At 38.4% G+C, this 15,257-nt stretch overlaps 1 long non-coding RNA gene across 1 annotated transcript in view; it reads right to left on the reverse strand.

The window, feature by feature from the left end:
• LOC131420646 (uncharacterized) overlaps positions 1-15,257 on the reverse strand; it is a 135,246-nt gene that overhangs the window by 102,324 nt on the left and 17,665 nt on the right. Inside the window, exon 2 of the long non-coding RNA XR_009223608.1 lies at positions 3,364-3,462. This is a non-coding gene — a long non-coding RNA (uncharacterized LOC131420646). The remainder of the gene's footprint in view (positions 1-3,363; positions 3,463-15,257) is intronic.

Below are 15,257 nucleotides of genomic sequence, written 5' to 3' on the forward strand. Positions count from 1 at the left end.
GATCCAAAATAAGGAGCTAGAGCAAAGAGAACAGTTTTGAGAGATATTAAAAATTAAGAATGGACAGGAGTTTGAGACAGGGATGAAGGAGAAAAGGGTGACCACCCGTTCTCTGACTTAAGCTACTCGGCAGCGGATGGTGCCATCCACTGAGATGAGAAGAACTAGAACAGAGCGGAAACGGAGAAAAACTGGGAGAGAGAAGAGCTGGTGAGTTCAGTTTTCATCTGCTGAGTTTGTAGACCTATGCACTTCTAGGCAAGGGTGTCCACCAGAAGCTAGTTGGATATGCAAGAATGAAAACGCGCTCATTAAAGACCATCTAAAGATGTCAGGTATTGTAACAGCAGCTAACACTGATGAGTTTTTACTCTAAGCCAGGCATGTGCTAAGCCCTTCATATAACTTCTTTTTATTATCCTCCCCACTTTACAGATGAGGAAGAGTCTAAGTAATTTCCCAATGATTACGAGGTATTTAAGTGTCAGAGATGATGTCTGATTCCACAGCTCAGCCCTTGCCCACTAGACTACGTTGTATCATGCAAAATCCATTACAGGTTTTAGGACCAGATAAAAGTGGGTTCAATTCTAATCTCTGCTACTTAACAGTTGTTTGACTTTGTTTAAGCCACCATTTCCTTATCTGTAAAATGGTGACCATAACAATTACATTGCAAGGATATGGTAAGGATTGCAGAGAGTGTATGGAATATGCTAGATGGAGTGGGCATGAGCCATAAATGGCACCTATTGCTATATCTGTGCCTAGAGAAAGAATTCTTCTTGAAGAAAAATAGCTATGATCTAAGTAAATTCCCTTTCATCTTATTATGAACTTTATTTTAATTCCATCCTATTTGTGCTATATCAACAAAAACTAAGTATCATTTTTCCAAAAGTTTTGAGATGTTAATATCCTCCGCAAGATTTAAAGTCATTTGATGATTTCGTTCAAGTAGAAATAATCTCAATGTAAAGGGAGCTGGTTCTGATTTTTTTGCCCTTTCTATAGTGATGAATGTCAAAATAAGAAAACCCAAAAGCGAGAAGGCATGTTGATGTTATGGAGAGAGCTTTGGACTTGGAGTCAGAAGACCTGTGTGAACTCCCAAATCTGAGGCTCACCAGCCATGCCAACGCAGGCAAGTCACTGAACAGTCCCAAGCATCCCTTTGCACATGAACAAGATGAGCAAATTGGCGTGTATGTTCTCCTAAGTCTAAGGATGCTGAAGGAGGAGGAAGAATTTACCATGTTAATAAAATCAAAGCCATTGCCATTAACTCTTGACACAAACGTCAAGCTTCCTGTGGTCTAAAGCAGAAGCGCCCACTCCTGATGGCCTGTCCACCACCCCACAGCTCAGGAGCACCCAATCTGACTCTGACCAGATCACAACCCTCAAGCGGAGAGTTAATGTGGGAGAGGGGAAAGAGGAGGGGAGGGTGAAAAGCATTCTTTTCTTCTCTCAAAATCTCTTCCGTTCACACCACAAATTCAGCAGCTCGGTTCGAGCTGAGAGGCCATAAGGTCATCCTAGATTTCTGGTTCTCAAACCTGGCTGCAGCACAGTAGCAACACCGGAAACTTAAAAAAAGATTTTTTTTTAGATCTTGAGCTTCACAACCCTAAAATATCCCTGCGAGGAAACTAGATGATTTACAAGTGCTGGGTTTCATTTTGTAAAAGGTGATATGAAGCATCCTGGGTAATAACCTCACTCTAAAGCTAAACAGAAAAACATACTCTCTTTGACCTCCCCTGCACTGAAAACAAACACTGAAAACTGAGTAAACACACACCCTAGGGTGTGGTCAACCGGTCAACCATCCCGGTTTTCGGGGACTCCACCTGCTTTAGCTCTGAAAGTTCCATGTCCCGGGAAACCCCTAGGTCTCTGGAAAACAAGGACAGTTGTTCAATCTAACACATACACACACATGCACACACACACCCACACAAACCTTTAAGTAACCCTCAGTGTGTTAGAACAAAGTATAGATCAACAATAGCTCTCTCTTGAACCATCATCACTAAGATGACACCATCGTTCACTCAGGTACCTACATGGTCACACCCACAGACCTCTGACACCACTGGGATCTACAGACATGCGATGGCATGGATGACATATTGTCATGCTGACTATCATCTATTTTGCTAGAGTCCACATTACAAATATTTAAGTTTGATAACCAGCATTAAAAAAAATCAAACAACTATTTTGAAGTCCCTGCCTTCCTGCTGCCATTTATCTACATTTCTAAAAATGTCAGGCAATTTTTGAGGAATAACATCTCTACTACTTGACAGATTTTTTATAGTTTTATGGCTTTGTAATTTTTTGTTACATTTTCTTCTGTAATGATGCCATGTGAAATTAAATAATACACAATGAAATTAGACAATGGTCATTGTATGCAAGTTAAAGACTCGATTATCACTTCTTTTAAATGAAATACTTAACAGAACACAAATTAACTTGGAACAGCATGGATACACCAGAACACATATTCCTCTGTATTTTAAAATTGGACTCATCATAACCACATTATTATACACAAATACACTGTCCTCTGCTGTCTGAGTGAAACATTAGACTCTAAGATCAAGTCATGATCATACAAGCTAGTAAAGAAGAGCATCACCCTGCAGAACACATACTTGGTGGGTACACATGTCCCCTTACCTGTGACATGGCTAGCTGTCGGTGGGGAGAACAGCTAGGGCCGCAGTTGGCAGGCGGGTGGGAGTGTGGGGGAAGCCCTCTCAGCGACTCCAGTTCCACACACTAAAGAACTAGTGTCATGGAGACACTACTGACGAGTTAGCAGAAAGGCCACCTAAATCCTTTCTCTTTGAGAAATCAGAATCTTAGAATGACTGCCACCAATCCTGTGCAGTCTTCACTCTGCAAAGAGGTTTGCACAATCAGGAAAGCCCTTGAGGACTGCGGTTGCCATCCTTGAAATGAACAACAAGCATGCTGGTGATATACTTATGCTTCTGAGATTCAACAACACATGCGCTATCTAAGCACTCTGGAATAAACCCTCATCCAGGAAGTGTGTAAACCTGTCTAGACTGTATAAATCCCCTAGTAGGATTTCAAGGCTCTAGTCTTTCTACCACTGGGTTTACAAGTAGTCAATCAAGGGAGACCTCAAAATGTGATATCGTTAAGCAGGAGCACCATAAATTTCCAAAGGTTTGTTTTATGGTCTTGAAAGAGAATTAAAAAATCGACTAAAAAACACATTTAACAAAAAACTTGCTTCTTACAATATATTCCTTTTAGTATGAGTTTGAGTAGTCTTATCACAACTTTCTTCAGCAAACCTGAGATTGAATTCAGACTTACTGATTGTTCATTTAAATCCTGGGTGTCTTCCATGTGGTTTTCTCACTTCTCCTGACACTCCCACGTAGAAGCAGCTTCCTTCAATTAAGAGTGGACTATCTAGAACAAAAAGATGGACACACAGGCGGAAAGTGAAAAAGTTATCTGTATTTATTACCAAAACACACTATGGTTTAAGTGATAGTTGGTAATTTGTAGAAGCATTATTTTTAAAGAACAAAATTCATTAATATTGTCTTCATAGGTGATAGAAATAGTGATCTGGAAAATCACATCATGGTAAAATTGGGATATGTGAATAGCTACTCAGGAACCCTGTAGATTAACTAAAACATCTGAGGACAACCTTGGAGGCATGGTCTGTAATAAACACTTAGTACACTGTTTTGCTGAGAGAGCTCTGTCATTAAGCAATTGACAGATTAAAAATTAAGAGTCTGCATTAACCATTCACTTTCTTAAGAACATAAAACTGAGGAAATGCAATGTGCATGTTAACACGACAGCTTCCTATTACAGGAAAATTTGTCTGAATTACCAGATGATCATTATTCAGTTCTAAAGAATATAATGTTATAAAATACATGCCCAATTTTAAAAAGAGAATGAAAATAAGACTATTAGGATAAAGAAGATATTACAAACATACATGAGAAGGACAACTGCTCAATAAACTATGGTGAGACAACTGGTTACCTACTCAAATAAAGTTAATCTTTACTCCACGCCATACATTAAAAATTTTCCAGGCAAACTGAAGTTTAAAAAACTCTAAGAAAAATAGGCATATCTTTTTTTAATTCCCAGATAGAGAAGGATTTTATAATAGAAGCAATGGAATATAGTACAAAAAAGCCAAACACCCCCTTGAATACACACATACACACACACAATAAACAAAATTAAAAGATACACAAAAATAGGGGCCAGCCCAGTGGGGTAGTGGTTAAGTTCTCATACTCCACTTCAGCAGCCCAAGATTCGTAGGTTTGGATACTGGGTGTGAACCTACGCATCACTTATCAAGCCGTGCTATGGCAGGCATCCCACATATAAAGTAGAGGAAAATGGGCATTGATGTTAGCCCAGGGCCAATCTTCCTCAGCAAAAAGAAGACGATTGGCAACAGATGTTAGCTCAGGGCTAATCTTCCTCACCAAAAAAAAAAGATACACGAAAATATAAAAAGAAATATCTGTACAAATATCAAATGGGCTAATGGCTAATGTCCTTCACATATAAAGAGCTCTTACAATCCAAACAGAAAGGCACACACACACACACTCCTACAGAAAAATGGTCCATCACCACAAAACAACGTCCAAACTCACTAATAAATGATACACTTCTAGCCCTTCAAATTCTAATTCAAAAAATAAAATTAAAAGAATATGGGAGGTTAGAAAAATATTTACATAAAAGGTGTTCATCACAGGCATAAATACAGGCATAAATTATTAAACACATTTCAAGGAATATTTAGTGATATCAAAAATTTCTGAAAATATAACTTAAGTGAAAAGTAAGTATTCCAATCTGCAGAAACAATATGTTCCCAAATCAGTTTATTGAACATTCAGCATATGCAGGGTTTTGCTCAATTTTACATAAATCCATTCACGTATTCCCTATTACAACCAGGTAGACATGGTTTTAATTTCTTTTCTTTTCTGCTTTGCAATATTTTCTACAATAACCCTGTTACTTTCTTTATTAGAATACAAGACATCTTAAAAATTAGAAAGGAAATTTAAAATATGAATTATAAATTGTTTTATGCATATACAAACACACAGACACAGATCAAAGTTTTTTTCCAATCTTAAGAGTTAAAAGTCATAAAATGGTAATGGCAACTTATATGTATGCAACGTGACAGTCTTAATAACATACTGATTAAAAATACTGCAAAACCAGAGAAGTGTCATGTCAGAGAAAAGCATAATTTAAAGCTCATATGACATGCGAACGGGGAAGGGTAGATATTAAGCACACTGAAAGGTGTGGCAGCGTACATTTGAATTCAGGAAGGTAAGGAGGCAGAGAGTTCTAGACTTAAAGATGTCACTTTTGTGTTGCGATGTGGGCCTGAGAAATGGTGACCTGAAAAAGCCCATCTCTGTCTCTTGGCTCAACCTCCATCTTTCTTCTCCCACCCTCTCCCATCTTCTTATGGACTCGTTCCTCAAATCAGATCTGGGTCTCTCATTCTGGTCCCAATTCTTGCTGATGCCTTGCTTGCTCCTCCTATGGTAGCGGACCTCCTGATCTTTAGTTCTGTACACTGCTGCCTCCCCCGGTACCCAGGACCACTCTGGCTCCGGCTTGCCTTGGATATGGTGCACGCCACAGTAAGTGCCAGCCACCAGTTCAATTGATGCTGACCTGCCGGCCTCACGAGCCCTTCCCTCATCCTCCAGGATGGAATTGTGGCCGATCATCTCCTTTAGAGCCATTTCTCCTCACTACCTGGACAACACATTAGCCAAGTGCTCTCTTAAAGGGGAGAATCTGATGTTTCTTTTCATTCCAATAGATAAATAGGTAAGATGAATGGTAAAAACACTGTACCAGCTTACAAAGGTAAGGGATAATAGATTCAGCTAAATAAAAACAAAACAAAATTACATTTCTAAATAGAGAAAAACAGCCAAAAAGTAAAAGAACACAGCAGATTATGGAAAATATCTTCAGTCAATATTATAAATGTGACATGGAGAACAAAGAAATTGACAAGGAAAAGTTCAAGGGCTTGTTAAATGATTAAGCAAGGATATGAAAACACAAATCACATAATAAAATGTAAGTAATAAACAAACATATGGAAAAGTGTCCACTCTCATAGTTGTCAAAAGACATATATTTAAGCAACAAGTATACATTTTGGATTACCGTATACATATTCAATAATCAAACCACTTTAAATATTGATAATACCCTTTGTCAGAAAGCATGCAGTGAAATGGTGTCTTCATTCAATTGCTAGTGATAATGTCAAGTTCTCTAACACCTTTAGAAAGCAATCTGTCACTGCATTTTAAAAGCTACAAATACATTAAACTCTTTCACCCGATATTATGTTTCCTAAGGAGTAAACTTCCTCCCAAAAAAGTCACAAAGTATACACTACAGTGTTATTTATGATAATAAAAACTAGAAACAGCCTCATCTTTGTAAAGGATTGATTAAACAAACTGTGGTCAATTTAATATAGTATAATTTAATGATCAAAAGACTAATTATAAAAACGACATGGAAAAGCAAAATTATTGATTGTGTACTAAGTGAAAAAATCAGAACACAAAATTTTAGCTATTCTAACGCATGTACAATGAAGCATGCACTTGGATATTAATGAAAAGAAAACATTAAAAATTAATTTGATAAAGAATTCTATTTTTGGTTTCACATACTTTGATTATTGCTGATTTTATTGTCTGTGCAAGAAATAAAATTTTATTTTTTTCCACTATAATACAGGAGCACAGAGTAAGTAAAAGCAAATGATGCTAACATGATTTTACAAGATCAGTTGAAACTACAGCAGTGAAGATGAATTTTCTAAGTAGACTCTTTCTCCAAGCGGCTTCTGTGGCCTCTTCTACATGGATTACATTTTGAAGCCAGAGTAATGTCTTCAAGGGCTGACACCCTTTCTCTTATTTACCAGTGTTCTCTACAGCACTACCTTGCTGCCTGGCAAACATCAGATGTTTAATAAATATCAACTGAACGAATGACACAATTAATGGTGGGTTAAATCATACCTAATGTATCTGATGACATGAACAAAAAATGTAAACAGCCAGATAATTTAACTTTTGAAAATCCTGTCTCAAATATGCGGCTATTTTAATAAAAATTCTGTTTTGTCCTACATTTTTCAAGTACATCACTGACTTCATAATATTTTTCACTTGGTATAAAGACAGTAATAGAAACTTTGGGGGACAAATTATTTGCTAAGCTAGAGTATTGTAACTTTTCAGAAAATCCAATATTAAGAGTTAGTCCGCCAGGTATTTTCCTACTCACCTGACCTAACAATAAAATATACTTAGAATAAAATGAGTTTTGATACCAATTTAATCTATGTTTACTTATAATACAGCACGTTGTTTTAGTTTCCCAGGGCTACTGTAAAAAAGTACCACAAACTGGGTAGCTTAGAACAACAGACATTTATTGTCTGTTGGTTCTGTCTGTCTCATGGTTCTGACGGCAAGAAGTCTTATATTAAGGTGTTGGCAGGTCCAGGCTCCCTCTGAAGGCTCCAGAAAAGAATCCTTTGTCTCTTCCTAGTTTCCAGTGTTTGCTGACAGTCCTCAGCATCCCTTGGCTTGTAGATGCATCACTGCAATCTCTGCCTCCATCATCACACGCATTCTCCCTGCCCATGTCTTCACGTGGCCTTCTTCTGCATGTGTATCTCTGTGTCCAAATTTCCCTGTTCTTTTTTTTTTGCTGAGGAAAATTGGCCCCGAGCTAACATCTGTGCCCATCTTCCTCCATTATGTATGTGAGTGCCACCACAGCATGGCTTGATGAGTGGTGCACTGGTCCACACCCAGGGTTCCAAACCCACGAACCCCGGGCCACTGAAGCCGAGTGCGTGAACTTAACCACTACACCACCAGGCTGGCTCCCAAATTCTTCCCTATTCTAATAAGCAAACGAGTCACTGGGTTAGGACCCACCCTAATCCAGTAAAACCTCATCTTAACTGATTACATCTGCAAAGACCCTCTTTCCAAATAGGGCCACATTCATAGGTTGAGAGGGTTAGAACTTGAACATATCTTTTAGGGGACACAATTCAACCCACAACACAAGTACAGTTATTCACAGTGAAATGATTATTAAGACGTGATCAAGGTTTAAATGTGATATTTCCAGAAAGGATGCATAAGAATTAAATTAAGGATGTTGATCCTTAGGAAAGAAGTGATCATTTTCTAGAAGGACCACATCTCAGGGCACTGGTGGTAACTCAAGTGAAATTAAAAATTAAGACTTCAGGAAAGATGCTGGAGCATAAGAGAATTAAGCAAAGACCAGCCTTTTTTGGTTAACTACCAGTTCAGAATCTATTTAATGTTCCAGTTGGGGAGCTATTTGCATCAATGTTCCATGTTACAACATAATATTTTGCTTTATATTTCCTTAAAGTTGAGATTAATTGTTACTTAGTTTAACTTTTTTATGGTAACATGAATTTCTTTCTTTGCCAAACACACTAAGGTACTAAAATATTATGAGCCCAGTGATTTTATATTATTGAACCAAGTAAAACTACCTAGGCTAATTGCAGACACAGTATTATTTTACATCATAATTTAGCAATGGTTGTTATGCTAAATCCTTTAACATCTAGTTTTCACAAATATATGAGAAAAAGACAAGCACACTCTTCAAATCAGTAAGAGAAGTATTACCTCATAATAAAGATATAAAATTAAGGAATAACAGTAACCTCATGCTGTTTTATGAGGCAATAATCTAGTTCCCAGCTCTATTTCAAGGCCATTCCCCAAGAAAAGGTGAATTTAAACCAGGAGTAACAGCAACCCCATCCATTCCAAGTCAGATTATTCCTCCTGCAGTTAGAGTTTCAATATATGCAAAATTGATTATATCCTTCTCTAACTCGGCTCTAGAAATGAGCTATAAACTCTTGTGTCTTAGAAAATTAGAATTAAAAAAATCAACAATTCTTCTAATTTAAATATATAACGCATTTCATCTATCAAGTTTTAAAACAATTCTCAGATATAGAAGGAGGTACTGAGGCCTGATCCGGGTGACGGAGACACACAGGACCCCGCGCCTTAAAGACAGCGAAGACGTTGAACAAAGTTCGAGGAGCCTGCAGAGCTGGTGTGATGCAGCCCTAGTCCTCCGTCTTTCTAATCAAACCTTCAAGAACAGCGCGACTGTCCGGGCCTGCGCTACTCCGGCTGAAAACACGCACGTGAAGGGGCTCTCTGCACCAGGGCTGGTGGGGGACGGGGCAAGAGGCTGCGCCTCTGGGTTACTTACACCAATGGCACAGCCTTCCACTGCTCTTTAAAGCCGGACACCTAGGCTTTGTCTCTGACTCTGTGCCCACTCCTCTCCACATTCAGTAAATTACCAAGTCCAGTCAATACCTCACAGAGCTCACTCAACGCTCCATGTCCCTCTCCTCGCTGCTACGACAGCAGTTCCAGTCATCTTGTCCCTTGCCTGGCCTGCGCAACAGCCTCCCGAGCGTTTAGAATAGTTTAAAATAAAGATCTGATTGTATCTCTTAAAACAATTCAGAGCTTTATCCTACCCGTAGGATAAACCGGAAATTCTTTAATTAGTCCTACTTGAAGCTGTGGGGTGCCTAGCTGACCCCTCTGCCAAAATGTCCCAGGAAGGGGAACCGGTAATCGGGTGCTTTTGCTCCCTGGGGCCACTGTCTGTCCCAAATAGGAGTCCTGGGAGAGAGCTCCACCTCCCTTCTCCTGCACTTCATGTCCCACTGTCTTGCTGTTCCCTCGCCCTGTCGCTACCATCACAGTGCCCTGCAGCCAATGGCTGGAAACAGCACCAGGAGTCACCTGCGAGGGTGCGGGCACAGCAGAGGCCACCCTTGCCTCCTGCCCATAACCTCTGGCACAGCCCCCTTTTAACCTAGGTGGGGGCTCTGAAGAATCTATGTACATGAGCAGAATTTCCTGGGCCCAGGGAGGTGTCCTTCCATGATATTTTATCATTCAGATAGCTAATCTATTGTTTGACTTTCAGATTTTCAAACTGCAAGTATATTTTCAGAAACATACTGTGTAGAAAGTTAAGGTTTGCTTGCATGGGGGTATATTATACACATATAAGATACATCTTACACTAATCCATATTCAGCTTATAACCTGTTAGATTTCCCAGTCTTTTCCAGTTACACTGAATCACTTCCACTGAATGACTCATCACAATTCCTTCCTATTGCTTAGGATGTGGGCCTGGGAAAGTACGAGGCTCGTCCTCCTTCGGTGGCAAAATGTCTCGGATGTCAAACTTCCACATGTCTTTACAGCCATATGGAAAAAGCGTGGTCTGCTAGGGAGAGACAGAAGGGAGCTGACCCAGAAAGAGGAGCAGAAGCGAGGATGGTAAGAAAGTCCTGGCAGAATGTAAGGACCTGGACCTTGTTACTCCAGAAGTCTCCCTGTTTCTATGCCCTTCCTGGTGCTGCTTGGTTGTTTAATTCTTCCTTGGATACCACAAGCTACGCTCATAGTCTTCAATTAAATTCTCTCCTTTCTTAAGCATATTCCCTAACATAAAACTGCAATTGTATAGGAAATCTAACAACTTACTTTCTCATCACATTGTTGAGAAATTCTGGCTGGGATCAACAGTCAAGAAGTGCAATGCTTTCATGTCCCACGCACCAGGTTACCACACTGCCCTCCAAATTTCATTAATGGGTCTGTGAAGCTGGGTCAGGCACTGGTTGGTTCCAACTGCTCAGGCAGCATGCCAGAGAGGGAAGCCAACAGCACAAAGAGCACCTAGCTCCAATTCTGTGGCCTACTGTTCAGAGGTGGAGATGGCCCTTCTTTGACCATGCACGTGACTCTCTTCCCTGCTTATCCCAAAGGAAACAGCAAAGGTGTCCAAGAAACAGATCTGGGCAAACAGTAATGAGCACACTGCCTGACTTCAATCTCCTTAAGTGGAGCCAAGCTACAAACTAGATGCTGGGCTATTTTTGAACTGTTTATTAAGACAGAGCATGGACTTTGCAAAATGGTCCATTTAATACAAAATGTTTAATAATAATGGGGTTAATTTCTCATGCTAAAACACTGTAACGAGCTCAATTTTATGATAATCATTTGGGTCATTAGTGATAAGTTCATTTGATGGCAGTAATCTTCCTGGAATTACCATTATGATCACTTGACTTTTGACAAGCATGGCCAGCTGAGATTTTCTATTTTGTTTGTGTCTGCTAATTGTTGATGGTTGGTCAATTATCCTGGCAAACACAGACAGAGTTATAACCGGACGGTCCCAGAGAAACGACTGAAAGAATTCTGAGCTTGAGCAACTTCAGTGACTCCTACAGATAACGCAGGCTGACTCTGAAGACCAACTTCCCTTCTCAGGCACTGCCCTCCTGTTCCTGCCAACCTATACTTCACAATTACTCTGCTGAGCCTTTGTACACATCGTAATGGTTCATTCAGCTAGCTCTCCTGTAGCCTGGCAGAAAAGAATGATTTGAGCCCTTTCTTACAAACTGTCTGTTTTTTTCTAAGCCATAAACCTTTCTTCCATACTTGGGAACCTTTTTTGATGAAGAATATATATTACTTATCACACATCTGATGACTTTATGCCCCTCTTGAGGAAAATTTGTTGCACTTTGAAAGAATTTAAGAATAGATCTCCAAAGTTTAGTATTCAACTCTTGAAACCCCAGAGGTCTAAAAGATAGTTTTGCTAGAGGGAATATAAATTTAATAATTCAGAGTAAAGACTTTTGGAATCAAACAGGTCTACATGTGAGTCCTTGCTTTACCACTGGAAAACTGTATGGCCTTGGGATAGTTAATTAATACCTCTAAATAGCATTCTCTTCATCCATAAAATAGGGACAATAATAATACTTGTGTTATATTTTGTTAGGATTAAATGAAATCACGTTTTTCAAAAATGCAAGCCATTTGATTACCACTGACAGAGTTAAATAAAATCTCTGCTTTTATATTTTGCTCTTCATATACTGATTTAAAACATTTTAACATTTTTCACTGTACAGTGGAGTAGTACTATGCGATTTCTTGTGAAAATGTAATGATTTTTAACTCTGCTCAACTAAGAATATTATAGTAATCAGTGATTTCCAGGAGCTGCATCAACTATCTATATTTAGATAGTAGTCAAAAGTCACCAGTCTTTTACCAATTCTCTGAATTCAAATAAGTTTGTAAAAATGAACAATATCTTGATGAAGTCATTTGCCGTTGTCCTTTTTGGTTTGCCATTCTACAAAACATCAACGCTGTGTGGTTTCCTTAGTGTTGAGAGACTGATGCTGCTGCTGACAGAATTATAGATGGGTATGTGAAAGAGAAGGGAACATGTTTTTGGAAAAGAAAGCATGAGAGAGGAATGAGCATTCAGTGTTAATGGGATGCTAAGAAGTTTTGAATTGGCAAAAGTAGGAGGAAAGTGCTAAATACTAGCAAATAAATACAATTGGCTACTACCATATTTTGATAGCCTTAAAATGCAAATAAAGGATGGCATCTGTGATATAACTGCAACAACACATCTACTTCAGATTTCTGAAAAACAAGATGAACAGTAGCCAGAACTAAGGGGCAACTCGAAGGCTGTAGCAATGAAGTAGGTGAGAAATCAAGAGAACCTGGTTGATGTGGTGGCTGAAAGAAGCCTGGAGAAGAGGTAGATAGGAGGGAGAACATGAAAGACACAGCAATAGGACATGGAAAATATATGAAGATAACTGATGAGGTAAATATGACTTTCAGATGTCACACCTTGATTCTTGAGAAAACGGTGATCTGGAAAAATTGAGAGGAAAAGATATATTTATGTTTGTGTGTTATTGTTTTTGTGGTCATTATCTTCATGTATTGGCAGGGAACAAAAGCCAGAGGGGATGCATAAAGGAGGGAGTGTGAGAAGCTTGTCCCTTTTATTGAGGGAGGGCTAGAAACACTCAGCCCACCATCAGACTCAGCAAGGAAGCTTGTCATATGATGGAGCCCCTGGGAAGAGAATAAAAGAAAATACTTACTTGAGATAAATCAAAACCTCAGCCTCACACAAATGTAAATTCTAAATTGTACTGCATCTGTGGCATGGAAACCTAAGCCAAAAAATCAAAATCAAGACTGATCCAGGGCTTAAAATCACTAGACTCAAGGGAAAGCAAAAACAAAACTGTTCCATAGGGCACTGAAGAGTCTGAGAGAGAAACTCATCAACAATGATAAGCTCCTTAAGGAAAAAAAACACCATAGAGACAGCAGATGCAACAACAGGAGAACTGGAATCCAAAAATTCGAGATTATAGGACAATCTGAAAAATGCCATATAATAAGTATACATAAAACAATTAAAGAGACTGCAGGAATAGAAACAAAACTGAAGGAACCACACATTAGGAAAAACAAATACACAAATTTGGAAAAGAACCATAAAAATAGTTTTTAAAAATATATGCATTGAAATTTCAAAAAAGAAATGAATGAATTAATTAAACAGCACATTAGATTCTGCTAAAGAAATAATTTGTGAAGTAGAAGATTAAACTCAGGAAGTATCCATCCCCATAAATGAAATTAATGATAAAAACAATAACAACACAAATATATCTTTTCCTTTCAAATTTTCCATATTACCAATTTCTCAGGAATCAAGCTATGACACCTGAAAGTCATATTTTTTATTGTTTGGGGGGGTGCAATATATAACAAAGTAAACATGAGAGAGATAAAACGTAGCAGCAAATTTGATTTACCTAAAGCCAAGTTACTTGCTTGAATTGTATCTATAGTGAGTACTAGTTAACGATTTATTAAATACAATCATGCTCCACATAATGATGTTTCAGTCAATGACAGACCGCACATAGGACAACGGTCCCACAGGATTAGCAACATAGAGCCTGTGTGTAGTAGGCTGTACCATCCAGGTTTGTGTAAGTACACTCTGTGATGTTCGCCCAGTGACGAAATCACCTAATGACACATTTCTCAGAACATGTCCCTGTGGTTAAACAACACATGACTATGATGCTATTTGCCTTCCTAAAATTTGGGACTCCTTTGGAGAATTTTATTTGTCCAAATTTTTATTTGCGGCATCTAGGAATGTTTGAACACCTTCTTTTCTCTCAATATATTTCCCTGCAGCATTAGAGTATAAAAGCATCCCACTGACTTTGTAACTGCATTCAAAGTAGGAATCACATTTACAAAAAACCTGCCATTATAGCTTCTAAAAATCCAAAGAATTTTCTAAGGGCTAAAGTTGTAAGAATTCAAAAAATAACATCTCAAGTAAATTTCACGTTGTGGTTCAACTCCATGTTGTGCTTCCCTGCTGTATGTTTTGACCTTAGGGCAAACTTACAGACAGACAGAGAAAGAAGATGAATGGAATCCATAGAGTCCTATTTCTTTGTCTTGAGATCATGAAGAGCATAGAAATAAGTGGGGTTTATTTACAAACTGATAATATGAGTCTGTAGATATAACACTTGAAGCTCCTTAGCTCCAGTGAATAGAACCACTTCTGTCTTCTCTTTTCTTCTTTCAATTCTTCCTTATATATTAGTTTTAAAATCTACCTTTCAGAACTTCCACTCCGGTCTGCCCACCAAGGCCAGAAAGCATAAACTGAACCCTGCTTTCATACGTGGCGGGCTGTTAGATATTAAGAGAGTGCTATCATTCATGTCACCCCTAACCCTTTTTGTCCTCAAGTTAAGTATCCCTAGTTAATAAGACCACATCTTTAATAAAAACATCTTTGTTTCCCAACAAGGACTATGGATGAATTTAGTCAACCACAAAAGCATAATTGCCTAGAAAATGCATTAAATGGAAGGTAGATACGAACTAGGTCATAGTGCATCATTATTTTTAAATCACTCAATCATAAACTGACATTAAATTAATATAGACCAGCATTAATGTATACCAAATATCATATTTACACCCAGACAAAAATGTAAAAGAAATCCAGTTAGCTGAAATGGAAATTAATGACAATGAATTTCAAAGCATTAAGAATGCTCCTTTCAGAAAGACCCTAGGGTTTTGTTTGTTTGCTAGTTTGTTTAAGACTGAATTATTCTTCATGAAAATTAAAGAAGAAAAAAAACG

This window comes from Diceros bicornis, chromosome 23 (assembly GCF_020826845.1).
Source record: "Diceros bicornis minor isolate mBicDic1 chromosome 23, mDicBic1.mat.cur, whole genome shotgun sequence".
NCBI lineage: Eukaryota > Metazoa > Chordata > Mammalia > Perissodactyla > Rhinocerotidae > Diceros > Diceros bicornis.